The following is a 26,010-nucleotide window of genomic DNA, read 5'->3' on the forward strand; positions in this document are numbered from 1 at the left end:
GGTGACTAATGATGTTAAGCACGTTTTTGTGTGCTCATTTATGTGTCTTCTTTTGTTAAGTGTCTATTTACTACTGTTGCCCATTTCAAAATTTGGGTTGTTTGTCTTTTCATTATTAATTTGGTGAGTTCTTTAAGTATTCTCAGTACAAGTTATTTTTCAGATTCACAGTTTTCTTGTGGTAATTAGTTTTTCCTTGAAAACATGAAATAATGTACTTAAAATATACAAGTATCTAAGTATCTTTTATTGTATCAATTTTTTGAGTAACTTTAACAATTTCTTTTTCAATACGGAGTCTTGCTCTGTCACCCAGGCTGAAGTGCAGTGGCATGATCTCGGCTCACTGCAACCTCTGCCTCCTGGGTTCAAGCAATTCTCGTGCCTTAGTCTCCCAAGTAGTTGGGATTACAGGCATGTGCCACCATGCCCCACTAATTTTTGTATTTTTAGTAGAGACGGAGTTTCACTACATTGGCCAGGCTGGTCTTGAACACCTGACCTCAGGTGATCCACCTGTCTTGGCCTCCCAAAGTTCTGGGATTACAGGCGTGAGCCACCGCACCTGGGCAACAGTTTCTTTTAGAGTTTAAAAAGGCATTCCAGATCTCTTCCACTTTGAATTAAATTTGATAATTTTCAGGGGAAATTTTTCTTTCATTGAGATTATCAAATTTATAACTACAAAACTAGTCATACTCAGAATTTTTAAATAATTAAGTCTCTTAAGGGTCTATTGTTAGCCTACATGTTAATGTTCGTGATTAACTTCAGTTGCTTCTTATATGATATTTAATTCATTTAATTCTCACAAGAAAAATATATTTCTTAGCTTTTGCAGGTCTGCCTATGTCACTGACATAGTTTGATATATGTCCCCGCCAAATCTCATGTTGAACTATAATCCCCAGTGCTGGAGGTGGGGCCTGGTGGGAGGTGTTTGGATCATGGGAGTGGATCCCTCATGAATGGTTTGGCCATCCCCTTGGTGATAAGTGAGCTCTTACTCTGAGTTCATAAGATATCTGGTCATTTAAAAGTGTGTGGCATCCCTCCCCTTCACTCTCTCTCTCTTGCTTCTGCTTTTGCCATGTGATGTACCTGCTTCTCCTTCATCTTCTGCCATGATTGTAATCCTCCTGAGGCCTCCTTAGAAGGCAAGCTGATGCCAGCATCATGCTTCCTATAAAGCCTGCAGAACTGTGAGCCACTTAAGCCACTTTGTAAATTACCTAGTCTCATGTATTTCTTTCTTTTTTTTTTTTTTTTTGAGATGGAGTCTCACTCTGTCACCCAGGCTGGAGTGCAGTGGCACAGTCTCGGCTCACCGCAACCTTCGCCTCCTGGGTTCAAGCAGTTCTCCTGACTCAGCCTCCCAAGTGGCTGGGATTACAGGCACACACCACCACGCCCAGCTAATTTTTTGTATTTTTAGTAGGGACAGGGTTTCACCATTTTGGCCAGGCTGGTCTTGAACTCCTGACCTCAGGTGATCCACCTGCCTTAGCCTCCCAAAGTGTTAGGATTACTGGAGTGGGCCACCGCACCTGGCCTCAGGTATTTCTTTATAGCAATGCGAGAATGGACTCACACACTGCTATAGAAATCAGTATGACATTTCCTCAAAAAATTAAAAAAGAATTACCATATGATCCGACAATTTCACCTCTGAGTAAATAACCAAAAGAATGGAAAGCACAGTCTTGAGGAGATATCTGCACACTCACATTCATAGTAGCATTATTCATGATAGCCAACAGAAGGAAGGAACCTAAGTGTCCACCAGTGGATGCACAGATAAGCAAAATGTGGTTTATGCATCCAATGGAATGTTATTCCGCCTTAAAAAGAAAAATACTGACACACCCTACAACATGAATGAATCTTGAAGACATTATGCTAAGTGAACTAAGCCAGTCATGAAAAGACAAATGCTGTATGGTTCCACATATATGAGGCACACAGAGTAATGAAATTCATAGAGACAGAGAGTAGAACAGTGGTTCCCAGGGGCTGGGGGAGAGGGGAATGGGGAATTGTTGTTTCATGGGTATAGAGTTTCAGTTTTGCAAGATGAGAACAGTTCTGGAGATGGATGGTGGTGATGGTTGCACAGCAACATGAGTGTACTTAATAGTACCAAGCTATACAATTAAAAATGGTTGGGAGTAAATGTCATGTGTATTTTACCACAACAATTTTCAAAAAAAAAAAAAATCTAGTGCATATCAGGTTCACAATCATGTTAGTTTAATTTTTCCTTCACAGGAGAGGAAAACATGGAAGCAATGTGAACTCTCCATGAATTTGTAAGCTAAATCATGTAGAATCCATACTCTCTCTGGAACCTCTATAGCAGGCTGGCAGACTGCAATGCTTACAGGAACCAGGCAAGCAAATGAGTGGATGGAGTTAGTGTAGACAAAAGGGCCTTATATGACTCTGGCCAATTGGAGAGAACTGAAAATGTCGATTTTTTAAATATGTGAAATTCATCAACTTTTAAATTTTTGGTAATGAATTCAAATTTTAAAAATCATGGTGTGGCCAAACAAAATGTACCTGTGGGCTGAATTTTATCTAAAGCTGTTATTTTGTGCACTCTGCACAAGAGATGAAGGGAATATTGCCAATGTACAGGCATCTTGCCTGCTGTGGCCAGGCAAAGAGGCTATGGTGACAGGGATGGAGGTTATGAATGGGCTCAGCAACATGGACTTCCACTACTCACCAAGGCTGACCTGGCTACGGCTACTGTTAACTGCCCAATTTCCCAGCAGCAGAGACCAACACTGAGCACTTGATGTGGCACCATTCCTTGGGGTGATCAGCAAGCTACTTGTTGGCAGGTTCATTATATTGGACCTCTTCCACCATGTAAAGGACAGCAGTTTGTCTTCACTGGAATAGCCACTTGCTCCAGATATGGGTTTGCCTATCCTGCATGCAATGCTTCTGCCAAGACTACCATCTGTGGACTCACAGAATGCCTTATCCAGCATCATGTTACTCCACACAGCGTTGCCTCTGACCAAGGCACTCACTTTACAGCTAAAGAAGTGCAGCAGTGGGCTCATGCTCATGGAATTCACTGGCCTTACCATGTTCCCCATCATCCTGAAGCAGCTGGATTAATAAAATGGTGGAATGGCCTTTTAAAGTCACAATTACAATGCCAGCTAGGTGACAATACTTTGAAGGGCTGGGGAAAAGTTCTCCAGCAGGATGTATATACCCTGAATCCGCGTCCAATGTATGACACTATCTCTCCTGTGGATTTCTCCTTGAGGATTCATGGATCCAGGAATCAAGGGGTGGAAGTGGAAGTAGCACCACTCACCATCACCTCCACTCATCATCATCCCTAGTGACCTACTAGCAAAATTTTTGCTTCCTGTTCCTGCAACGTTATGTCTTGCTGGCCTGGAGGTGTTAGTTCCAGAAAGAGGAATGCTGCCACCAGGAGACACAACAATGATTCCATTAAGCTGGAAGTTAAGATTGCCACCTGGCCACTTTGGGCTCCACCTACCTCTAAGTCAACAGGTTAAGAAGGGAGTTACAGTGTTGGCTGGGTTGATTGAGCCATACTACCAAGATGACATCAGTCTACTACTCAACAATGAAGGTAAAGAAGAATATGAATGGAATACAGGAGATCCATTAGGGTGTCTCTTAGTATTACCATGCCCTATGATTAAGGTCAATGGGAAACTACAACAACCCAATTCAGGCAGGACTACAAATAGCCCAGACCCTTCAGCAATGAAGGTTTGGGTCACTCTACCAGGTAAAAAACCATGACCTGTTGAGGTGCTTGCTGAGGGCAAGGGGAATACAGAATGAATAGTAGAAGAAGGTAGTCGTCAAGACCAGCTATGACCACATGACCAGTTGCAGCAACGAGGACTGTAATTGTCATTAGTCTCTCCTCCTTCTTTTGTTAAGAACATGTTTGTGCGTGTGTACACTTGTACTAAGAAAATATCTTCGTTTTATTTCCTTTATTTTTCCTTTGTCATGTGACATAAGATTTATTGACTTCATATTAGCATTTAAGTGTTGTTAACTTTACGAAACAGCATTTAGGTTAAGGATTAGTACACTTCCGGTTGTATGAAGGATGGCTGTATTCTATTAGGCATAATTATGACCTTATTATTATCTTTATTTGAAGATTATGTATGATTTCAGGAGATGTGTATGGGTTCAAGGTTGACAAGGGGTGAACTTGTGATGGTTAATATTGTCAACTTGATTGAACTGAAGGATGCAAAGTACTGTTCCTGGGTGTGTCTGGGAGGGTGTTGTCAAAGGAGATTAACATTTGAGTCAGTGGGCTGGGAGAGGCAAACCCACCCTCAATTCGGGTGGGCACCATCTAATCAGCTGCCAGCACGGCTAGAATAAGGCAGGCAGGAGAAGATGGAAGGACTAGACTTGCTGAGTCTTCTGGTCTTCATCTTTCTCCCATGCTGCATGCTTCTTGCCCTCAAACATCAGACTCCAAGTTCTTCAGCTTTTGGACTCTTGGACTTACACCAGTGATTTGCCAGGGGCTCTTGGACCTTTGGCCACAGACTGAAGGCTGCACTGTTGCCTTCCCTACTTTTGAGGCTTTGGGACTCGGACTGGCTTCCTTGCTTCTCATCTTGCAGATGGCCTATTGTGAGACTTCACCTTGCAATCGTGTGAGTCAATACTCCATAATAAACAACCTTTCATATATACATCTATCCTATTAGTTCGGTCCCTCTAGAGAACCCTGACTAACACATTATTTTTCATCTTTCTGGGCCTCGCCAAGCAATTTAGGGAATGAAAAGAAGGAATTCATTCTACTTTGCTCCCGTTTGTCATCTTCACAGCTGAGAAGCAGGCTTTCTACATCTTCACCAGGAGGCCAGTTTGTGGATACTCTGTCTTTTACTGGTAAAGATGCTCCTTGTTGCTGGATTCTAGATCCAGAAGGCATCAAGGCATGCAAAGTCTTCGAAATTAGGGCCAACAAGGAAAACTTTCTGTGATTGTGGGAGCCGAGAGTTCCCATCATCAGACTGCCTTCTGTGAAGAACTGGTGATTTCTTCTAGAAAATCAATCCCATTGACTCCTGTCCTTGTTCATGACTTAATCCAGAACAGTGCCTGTGGATGCTCAGTAAATATTTGTGAGATGAAAGGGGGAGATTTCTCTTTTATTCTTATTTATTTACAGATGGGATCTCACTGTTGCCCAGGCTGGAGTGCAGTGGTGCAATCATAGCTCATTGCAGCCTCAAACTCCTGAGTTCAAGCAATTCTTCCACCTCAGCCTCCTGAGTAGCTAGAACTACAAGTGTGCACCACTACATCCAGCTAACTTTTATTATTTTTTATTTTTTTAGAGATGGGGGGTTCTCACCATGTTGCCCAGGCTGGTCACAACTCCTGGCCTCAAGTTATCCTCCTGCCTTGGCCACCCAAAGCTCTTGCTTGAGCCACCATGCCTAGCCAGGAGATTTCATCAGAGATTCTTGTCTGTTGTATTTTTTTTTTCTTAGAGACAGGGTCTTGCTATGTTGCCTAGGTGGGGCTTGAACTCCTGGCCTCAGGCAATCCTCCAGCCTCAACCTCACAAGTAGCTGGAATTACAGGTGTGTGGGACTGCACCCAACTTGTCTGTTTTTGGATGGTCTCCAGAATCATCTCCTACTGGGGCTCTGGATCAACTGTTTCATTGTGCTGTTTGTCATGGAACCCTAAAACTTCCCCTGAAAGAATGTCTCTCTCTTACATCAAGAGGATGCCAAAAAAGGAGAATTTAGGTTGCAGATGGAATTAAGGCTGTTAATCAACTGGCCTTAAAATAAGGTTCTTATTCTAGAGCATCCAGTTGGACCCAACATAATCATGTGTCCTTAAAAGTGGAAGACTGAGACAGAAGAGGAGGTCAGAGTGATGCAATGTGGGAAGGACTCAAACTACTCTTGCTGGTTTTGAAGATGGAGGAAGGGCAGGCCGGGCGTGGTGGCTCACACCTGTAATCCCAGCAGAGGCCGAAGCGGGCGGATCACTTGAGGTCAAGAGTTTGAGGCCAGCCTGGCCAACATGGTGAAATCCTGTCTCTACTAAAAATACAAAAATTAGCTCGGCGTGGTGGCACATGCCTGTAATCCCAGCTATTTGGAAGGCTGAGGCAGGAGAATCGCATGAACCTGGGAGGTGGAGGCTGCAGTGAGCCCAGATCTCACCACTGCACTCCAGTGTGGGTGACAGAGCAAGATTCCATCTCAAAAAAAAAGAAAAGACCCAGGAAAATTAACTGAAAGCAAATAAAACGTATCAAGGATGCTTATAAAATTAGGAAAATACACTAAAATGCTATTGTGATTCTACTAAGTATGTACATGTATTAGCATTATGGGAAAGTTTTTTCCTAGCCTTTTTTTTTTTTTTTTTTTTTTTTTGGAGACAGGGTCTTGCTCTGTCACTCAGGCTGGAGTGCAGTGACATGATCACAGCTCACTGTAGTCTCAACCTCCTGGGCTTAAGTAATCTTACTGCCTCAGCCTTCTGAATAGCTGGAACTACAGGCATATGCCACTAAGCCTGGTTAATTTCTTTTTTTTAATAGACTAGGTCTCTATGTTGCCCAGGCTCATCTTGAACTCCTAGGCTCAAGTGATCCTCCCGCCTCAGCCTCTCAAAGTGTTGAGGTTACAGTCGTGAGCCACCACAACTGGCCTGGGCATTTTATTTTATTTTATTTTATTTTTGAGATGGAGTCTCACTCTGCCGCCCAGGCTGGAGTGCAGTGGCATGATCTCATCTCACCGCAACCTCCACCTCCCAGGTTCAAGCAATTCTCCTGCGTCAGCCTCCTGAGTAGCTGGGATTACAGGAATGCGCCACCACGCCCAGCTAATTTGTTGGTATTTTTAGTAGAGACGGGGTTTCACCATATTGGCCAGCCTGGTCTTGAACTCCTGACCTTGTGATCCTCCCACCTTGGCCTCCCAAAGTGCTGGGGTTACAGGCTTGAGCCATCGCCTCCGGCCTGGTGTTTGCTTTTCTAATCTCACTTAATCCAAAGAGAGATTGCACAGCATTTAGACCTAGTCTTTGTCAATATTTTAAGCACACATTATTGTCCAATACATTAAATATCTTAGGGATTGATATTTAAAAGACATTATTTTCTAAATATGAAAGTGTATTATTAAATGAAATGTGGTTATACAAATCAGGCATTCCGTCTGCTTTTTCCATTTGAGTATCATTGATCTGGAGACAGGAAAGAACTGGATATTTTTCAAGCAGTTCTCCTGAAGTGTTATTTATTACAACCAAGCTGTTGGGGCAGACAAGGATTTCAGAGAACTGCAAGTCTACAACCAGGTAAGGGCAGCTCCAGAGCTTTAAACAGCCGGCCAGGCCCGGAAGCCTTCCAGGCTGAGGACTCTCAGCAGCAGGACTGGCCGTGTCGAGGAAAAACGAGAGGGGAAGAGATGGCCTCTGGGGGATGGAAGCCCCAAAGGGAAGAAAGACCTGGTTTCTGGCAAAGAAACCACATTGGCCAGGAGCTGTGGCTCACGCCTGTAATCCCAACACTTTGGGAGGCCAAGGTGGGAGGATTGCTTGAGCCCAGGAGTTTGAGACTAGCCTGTAAGACCACTTCCCCCAACTCTAAAAAGAAAAAATAAAAATTAGCCGAGTATTTGGGTCAACATGTGATAGTTTACTTTGACTAGTGTGGTCTTAGTTGTAATTATTTCGGAGGCTTGGTGATGCACGCCTGAGGCGAGAGGATCGCTTAAGCCCAGGAGGCTGCAAGTGAGCTGTGATAGCGCCACCGAACTCCAACCTGGGTGACAGGGCGAGACTCTGTTTCAAAAAAAAAAAAGGGAAAACCAGATCAGCACTTGGGGTGCCCCTTCCCCTCAGCTTTAGCAAGATCCTGTGTTTTGATGCGGTAGGCAGGTGCGTGGTTCAGTCATGCCCAATGCTCAGACCACTCCTCACTTTTCACATCCAGGAGGAGGAGCTGTCAGGTTTGACCGCACTCAAGCAGCAAATGTAGTCCAGGGGACGGCTAGAGGTGAGGTCAGCCGCAAGACTGGCGTCACTGCGTGGGCCCAGCAAAAACCTGAGTCAGGAGGCGGCCAGGCAAGGTCAGTGGAGGGGGCGGGGCCCGAAGCGGAGGCGGAGCTTGGGAAAGCCTGGCGTGAGGGCGGGGCGGGGCCAGAGGTGGGCTGAGGCCGGATCAGGCGGTGGGGGCGGTCCCCGTAGCCCCGTGAGGCTCGCGCCTGCGCACGGGCCCGCGGCGGGGCGGGACTGCGCGTGCGCGGTGCGCGGGCCCTGGAGGGCGGAGTCCGGGCGGGCGCCGGCCGAGGGAGGGGGCGCGGCGGCTTTGGAGTCCGGCGCTCCCTCAGGCCGCGGACGCGATGCTGGTTGCTGCGGCTTGGGCGGCGGGGCTGGCGGGGATGTGACGGGCGGCCCTTCGTCTCACCTTCCGTCCTCGGGCCCGCAGGTCGCAGGGCGGCCTGCAGCTGGGCCGCGGCCGAGGAGGCAGCGCGACCTCCGCACGGTGAGATCCGGGCTCAGGGCCAGAGCCGGGGCCGGGGTCGCGGCGGGCGCCGGGGGCAGCCCAAGACCAGGCACGCAGTCCGGGGCGGGGCGGAGGCCCGGACTCCCGGGCTGAGGCGGTGGCGCCCTCCCGTACCCGGCCTCCAGGGTGAGCCTCTCTAGCCCCTCGCGAGCCGCCGGACGCGGGGCGGGCGCGGACCCGGGAGGCCGGAGGGCGCCCTCCCTGCGGCTGTGACAGCGCGGGGCCTCGGGCCGCGGGCGCCGCCGCCTTTCAGGAGAAATCAGGGCGAGGCTGAGGCACTCTGATTTCGGAGCCTGGTTGCGTGTGAGGGTGGATAGGGAAAGTACCGGGGCTCCCCGAATGAGTTCGATTTTTTTTTTTCTTTCAATTACTGGGCTAAATGAAAGACACACCCTAAAACACATCCTGAGGTGAAACTTTGGTGGGGCACACCGTTGCCGTAGGTTCAGATCTTCTCTCTTCTCTTTAGACATGTATTTTCATACATTTTTAAATAATGCACCTACTTTCTTGATAAAGTAAAAGGAGGAATGAAGGGACTCCTTTGTGGTGGTCCTTGGTGGCGAAGCTTGTTTCCATTTCAATAATTGCATATTCATCTGTGTGGGCTCCCCGACCAATGAGGCTGGCTGCTCCCAGACAAGGCCTTAGCGGAGTGGAAATGACTGATGCAGGGACTCTGTGGTCTCAGATTAGAGTGTTGGTAGCTCACTCCTGTAAGTGAGAGAAATTGAGCTTTAAGCTTTTAAAAATAGCCATATGAAAGGCATTCCTTTTCTCCTGAGCATTAAAATATAACGGAACCTATTAATTTGGCCAGTTGTTTTTTTTAAAGCATCATCTTTTAGACTAGAGACTTTAGAGATGGCAGCTGCTCTTTAACCAAAAGGAACTTAAGATGCTCTCCTGCAAAAGATGGGTTCAAAACATGTCTTATCCGTCATCCATATGTGATAAAAATGTAAATATTCCTGAGTGTTTGCCTGAAATCAGTCTTCTTCCTCTTGGACTTTATTACTGTTTCTCTTAATTTATGAAAGCTTGTTACTATTATTTTTTGTTTTCGTTTGTGTTCTAAACAACATTGGCTTCAAATAATCTTCAGGTTAAAAATGCACACTTTGTTGAACCCTTTAGCCATAATTCATACTGTCGTACTTCAGCATAAGCCATAGTTAAGAAAGCACTAGAAGCCATCCTGAAAGCAAGCCGAAAGTCTCTATTAAGAATTCTGTAAAAATTCTACCTTTCCACATTCAGACCTGCATTTTTTGTTGCTTTGACTCAACTCCTTTGACTATTTTGGAGGAAGGGACTTTGAATCCATATTTACAAGTCCTTCAGTGACTCTCCATAGTCTATATCGATAAAATTCAAAGTCCTTCATGGTTAGTGGTATTTGTCTCCATTCTAGTGTCATCTTCTACCATTATGCCTGCCCTCTCTATATAAGACTGTTGCAGTTCTCTGAAGATGACATCTTCCTCTGTGGTTTTTCAGTGTTCTTTGTTGAGAATTCTCTACCTAGTAAACAACTTGCCCTTGAAGACCTTACGAAAGTATCACTTCTGAGGCTTGTCTAGACATTTCATCCCTCTTGTCTTAGCTGATTCGTACACTCTCCAGTTAGTATTTGTCAACTGGTAGTTAATGATTTGTTTATGTGTCTGTCTCCACCAGGTTTTGGGGTTTCTTTTGTGTTTTTTGAGACAGAGTCTTGCACTGTGGCCTGGGCTGGAGTGCAATGGCCTCATCTCGGCTCACTGCAACTTCTGCTTCCCGGGTTCACGCGATTCTCCTGCCTCAGCCTCCTGAGTAGCTGGAATTATAGGCACACACCACCACACCTGGCTAATTTTTTTTTAGTAGAGACGGGTTTCAGTATGTTGGCCAGACTGGTCTCAAACTCCTGACCTCGTGATCCGCCCACCTCGGCCTCCCAAAGTGCTGGGATTGTAGGCTGGTTAGGAATGAAACTCCAGTTTTGTTAAAAAAAAATCCATTTTATGATACAGGAATAAAAAGGGCATGACCAATAAAGATTGCTGCTTCATTGGTCCTACAACTTTATTTTGAGGCGCAAAGTCACGCAGGTAGAAAGGGATGGCGGGGATTACAGTCCAGGTCTTTTGACCATCTGTGTATTTCACTTTTGCCCCCAGTCTCCTAATTCTAAATCTTAATTGTTTTACAATTTGAATGGGAGTTGTGAGCGACTTGGATGTGTTCTGAAAAAAGGGTCAATAGAATATTGAACTTGAAAGAATTAACAGATTATTTGGTTCAACTTCAAAAATTTTACGGTTAAACAACTCAGCCTAAAAAGACAACTTGTTTGAGATTGCTTAGGCTCACCTACATCTCATATCTCCTGACCTCATCATTGTGTGTTTTTCACTACTCCATGGTGCTTTGGGGTGAAATGAAGGAGCTGCCAGTTTTTCAGAGGGAGTGCAAATCTGCTTGCACTTTCTCCCTCTTTGAATACATGGCTGCCACTCCTAGGGACTTAGAACCCTTGTGGCTGAGAAACATGATAATTCATTTGGGGATATGGGAGAAACCTAACCTTCACTATTCCTCTCAGCCAGATAGTTTTAACTTCAGTGCTTGGGGCCCTCTCTCCAGATGCCCCATAACAAGTGGCTTCTGATCACCATATGGACATCTCACATACAGTTAAGTTTTGATGGTACAATGAGATTTTAATATAAGAAGGTTGCAGCTGGCTAATAGCATGGCTAAAATTACTTGTGTGGCTTGTCTGTGAGAGGAGCCTATCTTACTCCTATGTGATAGGATTTTGGGGGAAAAAATTGATGATTGTGGCTGTCTCTAAAAAGTTGAAATGTGTACTTAGTGGTGTGGGCCTGACCAATTCCAAAAGGCTTTTTATCTTACAAACAATGGTCAAAGAAATTTTAAAAATCAAAACAAACTTTTAATTTTTCTTCTTATTTCTTGTCATATCTTAGTGATTTTATATGATAAAGCATACACATAATGCTTAATATTTGCTTTCATATTTGATGTTTTATTTTTGCTATAGTTTTTATACCTTTAGATGATTATACAGTGTTACAATGTCATTTCTTAATAATTGGACATCTAGATTGTTTACTATTTTGCAGATAATGCCGTTAGTATATAGCTGTTTATCATTTTGCTTCTTCCCTTTGGGCTAAAGGCCCAGGAGCAGTATTACAAAGTCAGAGGGTATGAAGGTTTTGTTAATTCCGAAAAATATTACTAGATTTACTTCTAAAAGATATTGATTTACAGACTCCAGTAGAGTTTGGTTGACCATTTCTATCATACTTTATAGGTTTTTGCTTTTAAAAGTTTGTTTTTTAAAAATGAGGATAAGGTTCCTTGCAGTTTAACATCATAGTCCATAATAGACAAACAAATGCAGTATTCTTCTAGTTTTATTTTCTCCTTTATTTGTCCATCGTCCATAAATTTATTGGAATCTTCTCACCAATTTTCATTAGCACTAACATCATAAATATATTAATCTCTTGAAAAACATTTCTGATCTATTTTTTCTTATTGTAGGCTTTATAGATTTTATATTATTAAATTTATTTATATATATATATATATTTTTTTTGAGACCGAGTCTTGCTCTGTCGCCAGGCTGGAGTGCAGCGGTGCCATCTCGGCTCACTGCAACCTCCTCCTCCTGGGTTCAAGCGATTCTCTTGCCTCAGCCTCCCCAGTAGCTGGGACTACAGGCACGCGCCACCATGCCTGGCTAATTTTTGTATTTTTAATAGAGATGGGGTAATCCCTATATTATATATTTTTTTAAAAAATCAGTGTGGCTGGGTGTGGTGGATCACACCTGTAATCTCAGCACTTTGGGAGGGTGAGGCGGGAGAATCGCTTGAGCCTAGGAGTTCAAGACCAGCCTGGGCTGTTAACATAGTGAGACCCCCATCTCTATTTTAAAGAAAAAAGATAAAAGAAAAAAGTCAGTGATTTTTGTCCTTTGATTGTGTTTTTTGAGAATGAATGCCATGTACCTGTTTGATGCATACTTTTATTTTCTTAAGCTTCTAGAATTCATTTTGTTATGTATATATATTTGGAAAGTTAATATACAACTGAGATAAAATTTCATTTATGTGTATTTTGTATTATAGAAAACTACATTATTATGTTTTCATTCTTTTTTCTGAACTTAAATAGGAAAACAAAACAAAATAACCTAACTTTAATACAAATGTGTACTTGTTTTTTAATAAATTATGGTAAGTTTTAGTTAAACTAACATTTTTATGACAGCAATATATTGGTTAATTGAAATTTTTGTCTGTTCAAGATTAACCAGAGGGTTGTCTTTAACTCTTATTGTTAATCATTCTAAAATATATGAAAGGAAACCTTAGTAATCTGCTCCCACTGGGGAGCAGGTTACTCCCATTCTAGATAGATGAGACATCCCAGGATAATAGTTAACATTGAGTGCTGGGTTTTTTGCTGGTTCTTGGCATGGAGTTTCTTACCTAATCCTCACAGCAACCCTAGCAGGTAGGTTCTTTTAGTATCCCCATTTTGTGGATATGAAAATTTAGAGACTGTGACCTGCCAAGGATAACATAGATAGTAAGCATTGGAACTGGAACTCAGCCTGCTTTTAAAAGATGCTATTTCAAAAGTATTATCTTATTATCCATGCCAAGGATTTGGACTTCATTTCTTAGACATTGGAAAGATTAGGTGTTGCAAAGCAAGGGGATGATATGGTATGTTATCTCTTTTAGGGAGATTGCTCATGTGACAGTGTGGCTATATATTGAATTATGTTTATAATAGGAAGTGGTTGAAATATTCATGTGAGAAATGAAGGCTAAACCTTGAGGTGGAAGTGGAGATCGGGATATTTTGGAAATATATAGGAATTAGTAACTGATACACAACGGAGTGGGAAGGCAGTGTATTGATTTGGAAGACATTGAGTGGGGTAATGACAGATGAATATGTGCTCACAGCACTTTGTTATATTTCTTTCACAGCGTTGACTGTGATGTATTGTACCTATTCTAGTAACATATCTGTCTCCCCCACTGGATTGTGTGCTTGTCAAAGATAGGGACTGAGTAGAGGAATGAGTGAATATAGGATGAAATAATACAGAAAGGTCAAGAGACTGAACTGGGAAACACCAAATTACCAAAATGAAAGAGTGGGTGGAGGAAGAGTAGCTCTAGAATGTGACACCTGTCAGGGAGGATGGGGGAAGAGCCATCAGGGAGGAGGCAGAGGGGTAGGGAAGTATTAGCACAGACATGAGCATGTAGAATGCTGCCACCTCAGGCTACAAACAGTTGTGGTTGGTGTGCCCTGCTGTCATAAGCTGATTGTGGTTGTATAGGGTGAACTTGTCTTTCCGTTGTTATTGACTACTTAAGTTTTCTCTGAGTATCTGATGGCTTTCTGCCTCTTTGGCTTCTGACTTCTGCTTGCTACAGGTGCTGATGCTGGGGTGTGATTCAGCCTATTGAGATCAACCAATGAGAACAGGCCTTTCTTTTTAAGTGAATTGACCAATCATAGTATGTGAGATGTAATTTCTGAGTTTTTAGCTCTTCTCTGATGAGTTGATTGGTTTGGAATGTCCTAGAGTTACTTCTCTACCTTTAAAGACTTCTGGTTGATTATATTAAGGTTTGGAGCCATTGGGAAGCCAGAGGATTCTTAAAGGTTGGATCCATGAGCACTGAAGTTTTTTTACCTGTTTATTTTTTCAAGTTGATCAATAGCTTAGTTTCAGTATAATTGGATCATCTTTGAAGACTGTTGGTCTTAAAAATGCCACAGATTATTCCAAATAATTAAGAATCTCTGTTTGCTTTGTACTTTGTAGCTGCGTAAGACAGGGGCTTGTTTTAAATTTTCTTGGTCAGCTCCTAACTTACTTCATATGTCTGTTTTTCAAAGAGTTACTTGGTAAAGGAATTTGCTATTGATTTTTTTCTACAACCATTTGCTTCAGGCCATCCTTACCCTCTGTTCTTTGCCTTCTCCTGTTTTCATCTACCCTGTTTCTGTCCTTGATAAGGACAGTGGGAAAGGGAAAAGAGAAAAAGCATGAGGGATTACTCCTTCCTTCCCTTTGTTATGGTAGTTGTTACTGCTCTCCTCCCTGCCATCGCTGCTCCCAGCTGTTCACTTTGGCATGGTCTCCTACCCTGTATCTTGAGTTCTGTGTGTGAGAATAGAAATGCAAGGCATGGCTCTTTAGCTGAGGAATGATGGGCATCTCAGGGTTTTGGTCCTTCTGTGATCTCTCTTTTGGTGCCTGGTATTGAAAAGCCCAGTGACATCTTGTATCTGAGCAAGTGTTTTCTGTTCCCCAGCATTCTACTTCTCTCTCTCTCTCTCTTTTTTTTTTTTTTTTTGAGACAGGGTCTCTGGACCCAGGCTGGAGTGCAGTGGTGTCATCATGGCTCACTGCAGCCTTGACCTCCTGGGCTCTAGCTATCCTCCTGCCTTGGCTTCCCAACCTGTACTCAACCTGTAGCTGGGACTACAGGCATGTACCACCATGCCTGGCTAATTTTTAAAATTTTTCATAGAGACAGGGTCTCCCCATGTTGCCCAGGCTGGGCTGAAACTCCTGGGCTCAAATGACCCTCCTGCTTTTACCTCCCAAAGTGCTGGGATTACAGGTGTGAGCCACCACAACTGGCCCTGCTTTTCTTTAAAATGCAAAATTAAATTCCAGTCCTGTTTTTTTGAGTTGCCTACCCTCCTCCCCAACACGGCCCCCATGTCAAGATTGCAAAACCTTTGATGACGAAGGCCCTAGTGAATACGCTAGGGACAAAGAAGCAAGACAGATACCAGAAGGTACTTTGAATTGTTGTTGTCATCATATTAATGATATTTTGTTGCAGCCTGAGTGCTTTAGGGCAATTTGAGAGCTTTCTCTGACCATTATCTCTTGGCAGCCAGTGTTAGGGTTGGGAGTTATATAATAATTTTCTCTGAAGACCTTAGCTTAGAAAAACAGGGACTATTCATAATAGCTATTTAAGTCTGTAGAATGGACTTGATGATATTTTGGTCAGAGTTGGTAGGCCACTTTATAGGAAACATCCAGGTGATATTTCTTTTCGGGGTGGGGAGGCAGGGATGGCCATCTTTCTGTTTTGTTTTGTTTCTTTTCCTTATTTAAAATTTTTTCTCAGGTATATTTTCCTCATTTTAGGAGTAGTATGGTATGGCTTGTCAACCTTTATTTATTATTGGTACTAGCTAGAGTTGTAGACTTGGCCATTGTTGTGGCCTTTCTTGCAGTCATGTTTTTCCAGGACTTGAGATGTTTTACATTCTAAATTCCTTCAATCCTGGCTTAGAGAATAGATTCTCAGTCTGGATTTTTCTCATTCATTCATTCAAGAAATGTATTCCGAGCACTTGCTAGGAATAGTTCAGTCAACAAAACAAATTTTGTGCCTTTGTGGAGCTTACATTCTAATGACAAGATACAGAAAATAAGTATATGTGTAATATGTCATCTATTACATTGCTGTGGAGAAAAAGCAGGAAGAGGTGAAAAGAACATGTGAGGGTGATGCTGCTGTTTTATCTAAGGTGGTTAGGGAAGGCTGTAATAAAAACTAGTATTTGAACAGAGATCTTGAAGAAAGAATGTGATCTATGCAGATATTAGGAGAGAGAGAGTACTTGATGAAGATAGAACTGGAATACAAAGATCCTGTGGCTGAAGCTTGCTTGACCTGTTCTAGGAGTGGCAAGTAGGCCAGTGCAGGCATTGAGGGGAAATGATTGGTAGATGAGGTCAGAGAGGTGGGTTGGGTTGGGGGGGATGCTTGATCATATATGGCATTGTAGGCCAGTGAGACTGGCTTTTAAAAGGTGGGGAGCCACCAGAGTTTTGACTTGTTATAAGTAGAACTCTCAGCTGCTATGTAGAGAATGTCAGGGGTGGCGCATAATGAGATTATTTAGCAGGCGCAGCAGTAATCCTAAGTGGGAGATGATGATTTTAGGCAGGAATTGGGAGAAATGCCCACATTTTGTATACATTTTGAAGCCAGAGCCAACAATTTAATGATGGATTGAATGTGGGCTGAGTTTGGCCTGAAAAACTGGACAAATGGAGTTAACATTTCCTGAGATGGGTAAGAGCGCAGAAGAAGCAGGGTTTTAGCAGGGGAAGTAATGAGTTCAGTTTTGGACATTTTAAGTTAGTAATCTAAGTGGAGATATGGTGAAGAGAGCTGGGTATGCACAAGTCTGCAGTTCACAGCAGAGGTCTGGGTTAGAGATATATAAATTTGCAGTTATTAGCAGAGAGATAGTATGTAATGCCTCGAGAATGGATTAAAATAATTTAGGGAGTGAATGTGGCTGGAGAAGTCCCACAAGTTAGCCTTGGGATCCTGTAATGTTTTCAGAGGGAGAGAAACTAGCAGAGGAGACCAAGAAGCCGCACGCCTATAAAGAAGGAAGAGAATTAAGACTGAGTTGTATCAGTGAAGCCAAGTGAAATGTTTTAAGAAGGAGCGAGTGAGTAATCAGCTGTGTCAGATGCTATTAGATTGAGGACTAAGATAAAGCAATATGAAAATCATTGGTGACCTTAACAAGTTGTTTCTGGTTTAGTGGTGGAAGTGAAGACTTGATTGGAGTGGGCTTAAGAGAGAATTGGAGGAAAGGAATTGTAGACTGCTGGGATAGACAGTTTCTTCAAGGAGTATGCTGTAAAGTAAAGCTAAATAACAGGGTGGTAGCTGGAGGGGATGTCCAGTCAAGGAATTGTTTTTTAAAAGATGGATGCTTTTCTTTTTTTGTATTCTTATTTACATACTGTAAACCAAAAAGTATCTGAGACAGGTCTCAATCAATTTAGAAGTTTATTTTGCCAAGGTTAAGGATGCATGCCAGGGAGACAAGTCTGTCTTTCTCCAAAGATGATTTTGAGGGCTTCAGTATTTAAATGGAAAAAGCAGGCTGGAGGGGCAAGAGAGAGGGTATTATCACATTACTGAATCCACATGTTGCGAAGGAAAAGGAGCAGGTGGGGAATAGTTGGTTATGTATTTGTTAAGGTGAACACTGAGTAGTTACCCGTGGGCACATTTAACTTCTTATCTGTAGCTATCAGCTTAGAAACAAAAGGAGAGGGGGCTGGGCACGGTGGCTCAGCCTCTAATCTCAGTACTTTGGGAGGCTGAGGCAGTTGGATCACCTGAGGTCAGGAGTTCGAGACCAGCATGACCAACATGGTGAAACCCCATCTCTACTAAAATACAGAATTAGCCGGGCATGGTGGTGCATGCCTGTAATCCCAGCTACTTGGGAAGCTGAGTTGAGGCAGGAGAATTGCTTGAACCCGGGAGGCAGAGGTTGCAGTGAGCCGAGATCGCGTCATTGCACTCCAGCCTGGGCAACAAGACAGAAACTCCAAAAAAAAACTTAAAACAAACAAACAAACAAAAAAACAAAAACAACAAACCAAAAAAACCCCAACAAAAAACAAAAGGAAAAGCAGCTTCTTTTGTGACTCAGCTTCCAGCTTACTGTTTTTTCTTTTGGCATAGTGAAATTAGGGTCCCAAGTTTTTACTTTCACAATACAAATATATGTAGTTAACAAAATGTTTCAACAGAGAAAAAAAATGCAGGATCTACGTCGTTGAAACGTAAATGAAATTATCCTAATCTGTGCACTCAAGGTCCATCGTCATCATCATGATGGACTGTACTGCAGTTTTGTGCAGTGCTTGCCTTGTAGTAGCTTCAAAATTTTGATTTAGCAACCTATTTGTTATGGTAGTTTTACCTTTTTAAAAATAAAAGTTAAATTGCAGAACAAATGAGCAACTTTTCCAGGGAAATTTTGACAGCTACTCTTCACCACCACCCCTTTTTTTCCTAATGTACCTGATCTCATTTTACTGTAACTGCTTATGATTATTGAGTTGATGTTTGAGATGAATTCAGAAACTGTGTTGAAAGCACATATTACAGTTATAGCACTTTATATGCCTCTTTTCGTGGTTCATTTATGTTTAAGTAAGTAGTAGTCAATATTTAGTGTTGGAGCATCATTACAGTTGCTTCTTAACCCTCTTCATTGGTCTTTCTCCAGATTTTCTTCCCTTAGCCACTGATCCATGCCCCAACTTTTGGATTTCCGAAACACAGATCTGACCAGGTTCTGTTTTTGCTAAAAAAAAATCTTCTGTGGCTCCCTATTCTCTACAGAAGTTAATTTTCTTTTCTTTTCTTTTTTTTTTTTTGCCTGTTTACCCACCTTTTGCCTGCACATGCTTTAGGGGATCTGGAGTGCTCCCTAGGGTGTCTTGCTGTGTTGGCCAGGCTGGTCTTGAACTCCTAATGTCAAGCAATTTTCCCACCTTGGCCTCCCAAAGTGCTGGAATTATAGGCGTGAGCCACTGTGCCCAGCCTCTGTAGGGGATTCTAATGCACATGTGATGTTTCTTACCATAGGACTACAGAGTAAAGATCAGATTTTTTATTAGCATACAGATAGTACTCCAAGAGGAGATTCCATGAAAATGAGAAATGCTTTGACATCTCTCTGCTTTTGCACATACTATTACTTTTCTTTTTTAATTTATTTTTTATTTTTTGAGACGGAGTTTTACTCTTGTTACCCAGGCTGGAGTGCAATGGCGTGATCTTGGCTCACCGCAACCTCTGTCTCCCGGGTTCAAGTGATTATCCTGCCTCAGCCTCCCAAGTAGCTGGGATTACAGGCATGCGCCACCACGCCTGGCTGGTTTTGTATTTTTAGTAGAGACGAGGGTTCTCCATGTTGGTCAGGCTGGTCTCGAACTCCCAACCTCAGGTGATATGCCCGCCTTGGCCTCCCAAAGTGCTGGGATTACAGGCATGAGCTACCGTGCCTGGCCACTATTTCTTTTTTTGTAGAATACCATTCATCTTCTCAGCCTTCTCATTAAATCACTTTATCTTTTTTATTTTTTTATTTTTTTGAGACGGAGTTTCACTCTTGTCGCCCAGTCTGGAGTGCAAAGGCACAATCTCTGCTCACAGCAGCCTCCGCCTCCCAGGTTCAAGCAATTCTCCTGACTCAGCTTCCCGAGTAGCTGGGATTACAGGTGCATGCCACCACGCCCGGCTAATTTTTTATATTTTTAGCAGAGGCGGGGTTTCACTATGTTGGCCAGGCTGGTCTTGAATTCCTGACCTCAGGTGATCCTCCTGCCTCGGCCTCCCAAAGTGCTGGGATTACAGGTGTGAGCCACTGCGCCTGGCCGTCACTTTATCTTTTTAAGAGCCCAACATAGATGCCTCTTCTTCCAGGAAAGCTGCTAGACATATGTTCATTATGCCTCTTCCATCTGTCCTTCATTATATTCTGTTACTTGTGTTCCTGTTAACATTATGAGGTTTTTTTGTTATAGTATTTGCTGTATTTTACTGTTTGTTTTCGTGACAGGTTGCTCTCTTGCCCCCACTTATAGACAGTCAATAAATTTTTTGTTGAATGAATGAGTAAAGCAAATAATTATCCAATGTTGACCCAGTTTTGATTGACCCATTTGGTTGGGAATTTACGCCATTCAATTTGTACAGAATATACAAATAAGCAATTCGAATAGTGTTCTTAAACACAGTCATATCCTAAAGTCTTAGGAAATTCATATTTATTAAATATTTCTTTTCATGAACAAATAATGAGACTTGTTGATGATTTATTTTCTATCCCATATCTCTATTTTTGTCTGAATTTTTTTCCTTCTCTGGTTTTTTTTTTTTTTCCTCTTTGACGTCTCTATTTGGATGTTGACCTTAACCATCCTCTTACCCTGACACTCATCCCCTAAACTTGATCCCCCTCTTGGCTTCTCCATTAGTGTTTTCTCTGTCACCATCTTACAAGTCATTTAGGTTTCTCTGTAGTATCTGTAGGTCTTACTTCTACATCTGATGAGTTACTGAGTTCAACAAACGTTTTTTGGCCACTTCCTGTGTTCCCGACTTGTTAGTGTTAGTAATAAGAGGCTGAATAAGAGAAGGTCCGAGTCTGCAAATGATTATGATACAATGTGATAAGTGTGGTAATACAGTAATAGTGGAATATTTAGGGCACTATTAGAAGATAGGAAAGAAAAACAGTGTTTTTCCTACTCTCATGTACCACTCAACGTAACACTTTTTTTTTTTTTTTTGAGACAGTGTCTTGTTCTGTCACTCAGGCTGGCGTGCAGTGGCTTGATTATAGGTCACTGTAGCCTTAACCTCCTGGACTCAAGTGATGTGCCCTCCCGAGTAGCTGGGACTACAAGCGTGTGCCACCATGCCCAGCTAATTTTTAAACATTTTTATGTAGAGGTGGGGTTTTGCCAAGTTGCCCAGGCTTGTCTCAAACTCCTGGCCTCTAGGATCCTCCCACCTTGGCCTCCCAAAGTGTTAGAATTACAGGCACAAGCCACTGCACCCGGCCTTTGTAACTCTGTAACTCTTTTTTTTTTTTTTTTTTTTTTTAGAGGCGGAGTTTTGCTATCTTGCCTGGGCTGGTCTCAAACTCCTAGCCTCAAGTGATCCTTCTGCTTCGACCTCTCAAAGTGCTGGGATTACAAGAGTGAGCCACATAGCACTTGGCCACACAGCACCTCTTACACTAAATGTATGGAGATTGTTTTGCCGGACACCAAGCAATTCTGACACCATAGTCTCCAGTGAAGAACAGCTGGATGCCCTATGATTTAGTTCCAATCTAACACTGTCTACCTGTAGATAGTGTTAAATGCTGTAGGATAAGGTCTCAGTCCCACAAGACGGCGCCATCCCCCCCACCACTTCAGATGCATGCTCCAGGTTGTGACCTGTGTCTATGACCAGCCATAAATTGGGGTTCCCATGACCCCCTTCTTGGGACCTCTTCAGTTAATTTGCTAGAGCAGCTCATAGAACTTAGGGAAACACTTTACTTATGTTTGCCCATTTATTAAACAGCATATTTTAAGAAATATAGATGAACAGCCAGATGGAAGAGATGAATAGGGTAGGTCATGGAAAGGGGCATGGAGCTTCTCTGTCCTCTCTGGGTGTACCACTCTCCAGGTATCTCCACGTATTCAGCTCTCTGAACCCTGTCCTTTTGGCCTTTTATGGAGGTTTTATTACATAGGTATGATTGATTACATCATTGGCCATTGGCGATCAACTCAACCTTCAATCCTCTTCCCCTCCCTGGAGGTTGGGGGATGGGGCTGAAAAGTCCCAATCTGTACTCATGCTCTGGTCTTTCTGGTAACCAGCTTCCATCCTGAGGTTAACTAGGGGTCCCCAGCTAGCAGTCCTCATTAGCATACAAAAGACACTCATCACTCTGGAGATTCCATGGGTTTTAGGAGCTATGTGTCAGGAACCAGGGGCAGAGACCAAATGTGTATGGGATATGATATCATATCACAGTATCACAGGCAGCCTGGGAATAAAGAATATCTCTTTCACATATTCCTTATTTTTTACTTTGGCTACTGCCAATCTCTTTCGGGTCCTCATTACTGTTTAGATAATTGTAAGACCTTTTAGTAGCTACTCCTGCCTTAACTCTTGTCATTCCAGTTCCTCATGTACCCTGTCATGTACCCTGTCATCCAATTTTCTCAGACATTTTGAGAAAATTGTCTTAAAAAGTGGGAAAAAATGTTACATGCCTTTCCTTCTCCTGTTCACAGAATAAACTCCAAAAATAAAATCTAGAATTCAAAGCCCTTGACTCAGACTTCCTTTTCTTGTCTTCTGCTACATGAACCTTTCATGCAGCAAAACCTTCTACATTCTGTTCCAAACACACTTCACACATTCTTTTTTTTTGCGTTGTGTACTACTCATTCCCCCGCAACATTTTACTTTTGCTTCCTCTGTTTACAGAAACTGTATCTATCTGTTGACATAGTTCTTAATTGTTAAATCCACTGTGAACCTTAGACCATCATGCCCATGTTCTTGAACTTTCTTTGCCTTCCAAAGCATCGTTCTCCTGTTTCTCTTTCTCTTTCTTTTTTCTTTTGAGATGGAGTCTCGCTCTGTCGCCCAGTGCAGTGGTGTGATCTCTGCTCACTGCAACCTCTGCCTCCCGGGTTCAAGCAATTCTCCTGCTTCAGCCTCCCAAGTAGCTGGACCTGCCACTACACCCAGCTTATTTTTGTATTTTTAGTAGAGTCCGGGGTTTACCATGTTGGCCAGGCTGGTCTCGAACTCCTAACCTCAAACGGCCACCTTGGCCTCCCAAAGTGGTGGGATTACAGGTGTAAGCCATTATGCCTGGCCCTGTTTCTCGTTCATACCTATTCTTTTCCAGCTGTCTTTACTGTCTCTTGTTCATGTATTCAGCTAATTTTTCCATCTTAGTTAATGATACTGCCAGTCATTCAGGTGCCCAAAGTATAAACCTGGGAGTAGTCCAGACTTCTCTTATCTCTCATTTTCCATTTGTTGTCAAGTCTTTGTGAGGTATCTCTTCTCTCTTCATTGTCTTTACTGTTTCCTTGGGCTAGGTCTAATATCTAGAGTAGACCACTATGAGAAGCCCCGTCAGTGTAAGTACTCTACCTGGTCCTGGCTATTATACAAAACAAGTATTCAGGAAATGCATTTTGGTTATAGCCAGTAGGAATGCCAAACACAAAATATAGTTTTGAGTTGACCACCCTAGAATAGTGCTTAAACCATGGACTGATTATTCTGTATCCATTAAAGGTCGATTTCTTAAATATCTCAATTAGATGACGTTGTTATGAAGTAATTTTTACTTTTTACAAAAAACTTACTTAAGGCTTAAGAAGATGATGTGTTAGTATTACAGGGAAAAGGCAAGAAAAGTTGTATGGAAACGGCTCTGGCTGGGATATGTGCCAGAAAGGATCCTGTAGACATTTTATTAATGGGCTAGAAAAGAGATTAAAAGTTTGCAGGTAACGTTTGGTGCTTATTTATCCACATGACAGTATAAGAGCAGTTAACTACAGGAAGATCTTGAGACTGGAATAGACAAAATTTGAGTATTAGTGTGTGGAATTGTAACCTAATGTATTTGACTAGTACTGTGAAGATGCTGTTTAATTGTCAGTTAATACCCAGGAGAAACTCCTGATATCACTGTGTCATGTTCCTGGAAGATACTGGCATAATATGCTGATGCTTGAGATGTGGTAACATAATCACTGTACCTCTGCATCATTTAATATGTTTCATAAGCACAAGCTGTTTAGTATTGAAGAATTATTTTTTGACCCCAGACATAGTCATAGAAGAGCCCTTTAGTCTCTTGAATTTTTTTTTGGTTTGCTAATAGTAGATCTTAGATAGGATTTGTCTTATTTGTGCCGTCAAAGAAAAGTCCAAATTTGCAGTATTTTCTACTTTAAAACTTAAGATTCTCTCATTCTAAATGTATTTTGCACATATTTCAAAATATCTGAATTTATATTTCATGAATATTTTACAAAAGTATTAAAGGTTTTTTTTGTTAGTTTTTTGCTGTTGCTTTATTTTTTTCTTTTTTAATGTTATCTTTTGAATATATGTTTCTTTATTGTTGATCTTTATTTACCTCTGATGAATTTAGGGGTTTATGAGGCTGGCATTAGATTGTCACATGGGCATTACCTTGGAAAATCTATTTGAGTACTCTGTATTATAGCATTTTGAAGTTGATAGTGGGATGTGTGTATCATTTTGGCTTATGTTATTCTGTCCAGAGGATTTTCCCTAGGGAAGGTGGGAAAGAAAGGAAGAATGCTTTGGAGAGAATTCCCATGGTGGACAAGTGGCATTTTGAGTCAAGGGAGTAGTGTGCACTTTGGTAAGGAGTCCTGAAAGAGCATCTTATGATTACAGATCTTGAGGTGGTTTGGTGTGGTTGGAAGGCAGGGTTTGTTGGTTAGTGGTGAGAGGGAGCAGCTGTAAAGGAATACCAAAGCCGCAATTCGAAGGCTTGGGTAATTTTAGCTGCACGCACTCACTAGCTATGTGTCTATATGTGATTTCCCTAAGTTTCAATTTCCTTAAATGTGCAAAATGAGAATAATAAAAATATCTACACTGTAGGATTGTGAGGTTTAAATCAGGTAACATTTGTACCTGGCACACAAGTACTTAATAAATATCAGCTGCTGTTTTTAGGTATTTGTACTTCAGAGAGTTATTGAAGGATTTTAAAATTGAAGAGTGACATGATCGGAATTAGAATTTTGAATACTAATCTCAGGAAAAGTGTAAAAAATGGATTGAAGGGGAAGAAACTGAAGGCGGAAAATTAAGTAGGCCTGTGCTAGAATACTAGCTAGTAAGATTCTAGATTAAGAAATGAGGAGAGGACAGGACGGGTTTGAGAACTATTGCAAATTATCACGTGCATTGTATTCCATGAGTTGGGGAGATCTTAAGGGAACTAGGAGAATTGACAGCAAGAATATGGACAGGATACCTAGCTGAGTAAGAAACATTGTATTTTCCTCCTCTTAATACAACTCAGAAACATACTTTAAAAGCATTTGGTATTTTGACATTTGGTACTGGGACATTTTGAATGTTACCATCTAATCATTTTGGATAAAGATACATGTCTATTTACACAGTTTTGTTTTTGGAGTACTTTATGTACATTCTTGTTGAGTACTCTTCTATTTGGCAAGTTTCGTTGTGGCATTTGAAAAACTGCCCTTTCCCAGTAAAATGATTAGATTTTAATTTGTTTACTCAGTTGAATGTTCTTACCTTACATAATTTTACTTAGATTATTTTATAATAGAGAACAAAGGTCTAGATTATGACGTGTTTTCTTGTCACTGAAGTGTTCCTTACGTTGTATTGACCAATTGAACTGTGGGTTAAATATAATGTACTTTAATTTTAAGGTGTGGTTGAGACTCAGGCCCAAGATATTTTACTTTTTATTAATCATATTTTATAAAATTATAATGATAATTATTGAAGTAAACAAGATTTTGGGATTGTGTATAAGGTCATAGGCATTTTCACTTGTTTGTCAGCAACCCCTAGAAGTTATGTCTCCTTTGCTATTGAATTAGAGTAAGACTTTCTACATACTGCTGTATCCAAGGGCAAAAAAAGTAATGTTTAGTAGAGCTGCAATCATAAGAAAGATTTTTCAGTGATATTTATTTCTTCACCCAATAGCTTTTATTAAGTGTCTTTTTATGTATTAGAATAATCTTTTTTGAGACGGAGTTTCACTCTTGTTGCCCAGGCTAGAGTGCAGTGGCGCAATCTCGGCTCACCGCAACCTCTGCCTCCTGGGTTCAAGCGATTCTTCTGCCTCAGCCTCCCGAGTAGCTGGGATTACAGGCATGCACCACCTCGCCTGGCTAATTTTGTACTTTTAGTAGAGACGGGGTTTCTCTATGTTGGTCAGGCTGGTCT

At 42.0% G+C, this 26,010-nt stretch overlaps 1 protein-coding gene across 5 annotated transcripts in view; it reads left to right on the forward strand.

Annotated features, from left to right (window-relative positions):
- Positions 1-8,322: 8,322 nt before the first annotated feature.
- The window catches only part of CCSER2 (coiled-coil serine rich protein 2), a 189,891-nt gene continuing 172,203 nt past the window's right edge, over positions 8,323-26,010 (forward strand). For 4 of the 5 annotated variants that reach the window (XM_034931016.4, XM_014346506.6, XM_003828207.6 and 1 more), the window contains exon 1: positions 8,323-8,566. The gene's annotated coding sequence lies outside the window, so the exon portion shown is untranslated. The remainder of the gene's footprint in view (positions 8,567-26,010) is intronic. The other variant, XM_008953549.5, reaches the window with a different exon arrangement.

The sequence above is a fragment of the Pan paniscus genome, chromosome 8 (assembly GCF_029289425.2).
Source record: "Pan paniscus chromosome 8, NHGRI_mPanPan1-v2.0_pri, whole genome shotgun sequence".
In the NCBI taxonomy this organism is placed as follows: domain Eukaryota; kingdom Metazoa; phylum Chordata; class Mammalia; order Primates; family Hominidae; genus Pan; species Pan paniscus.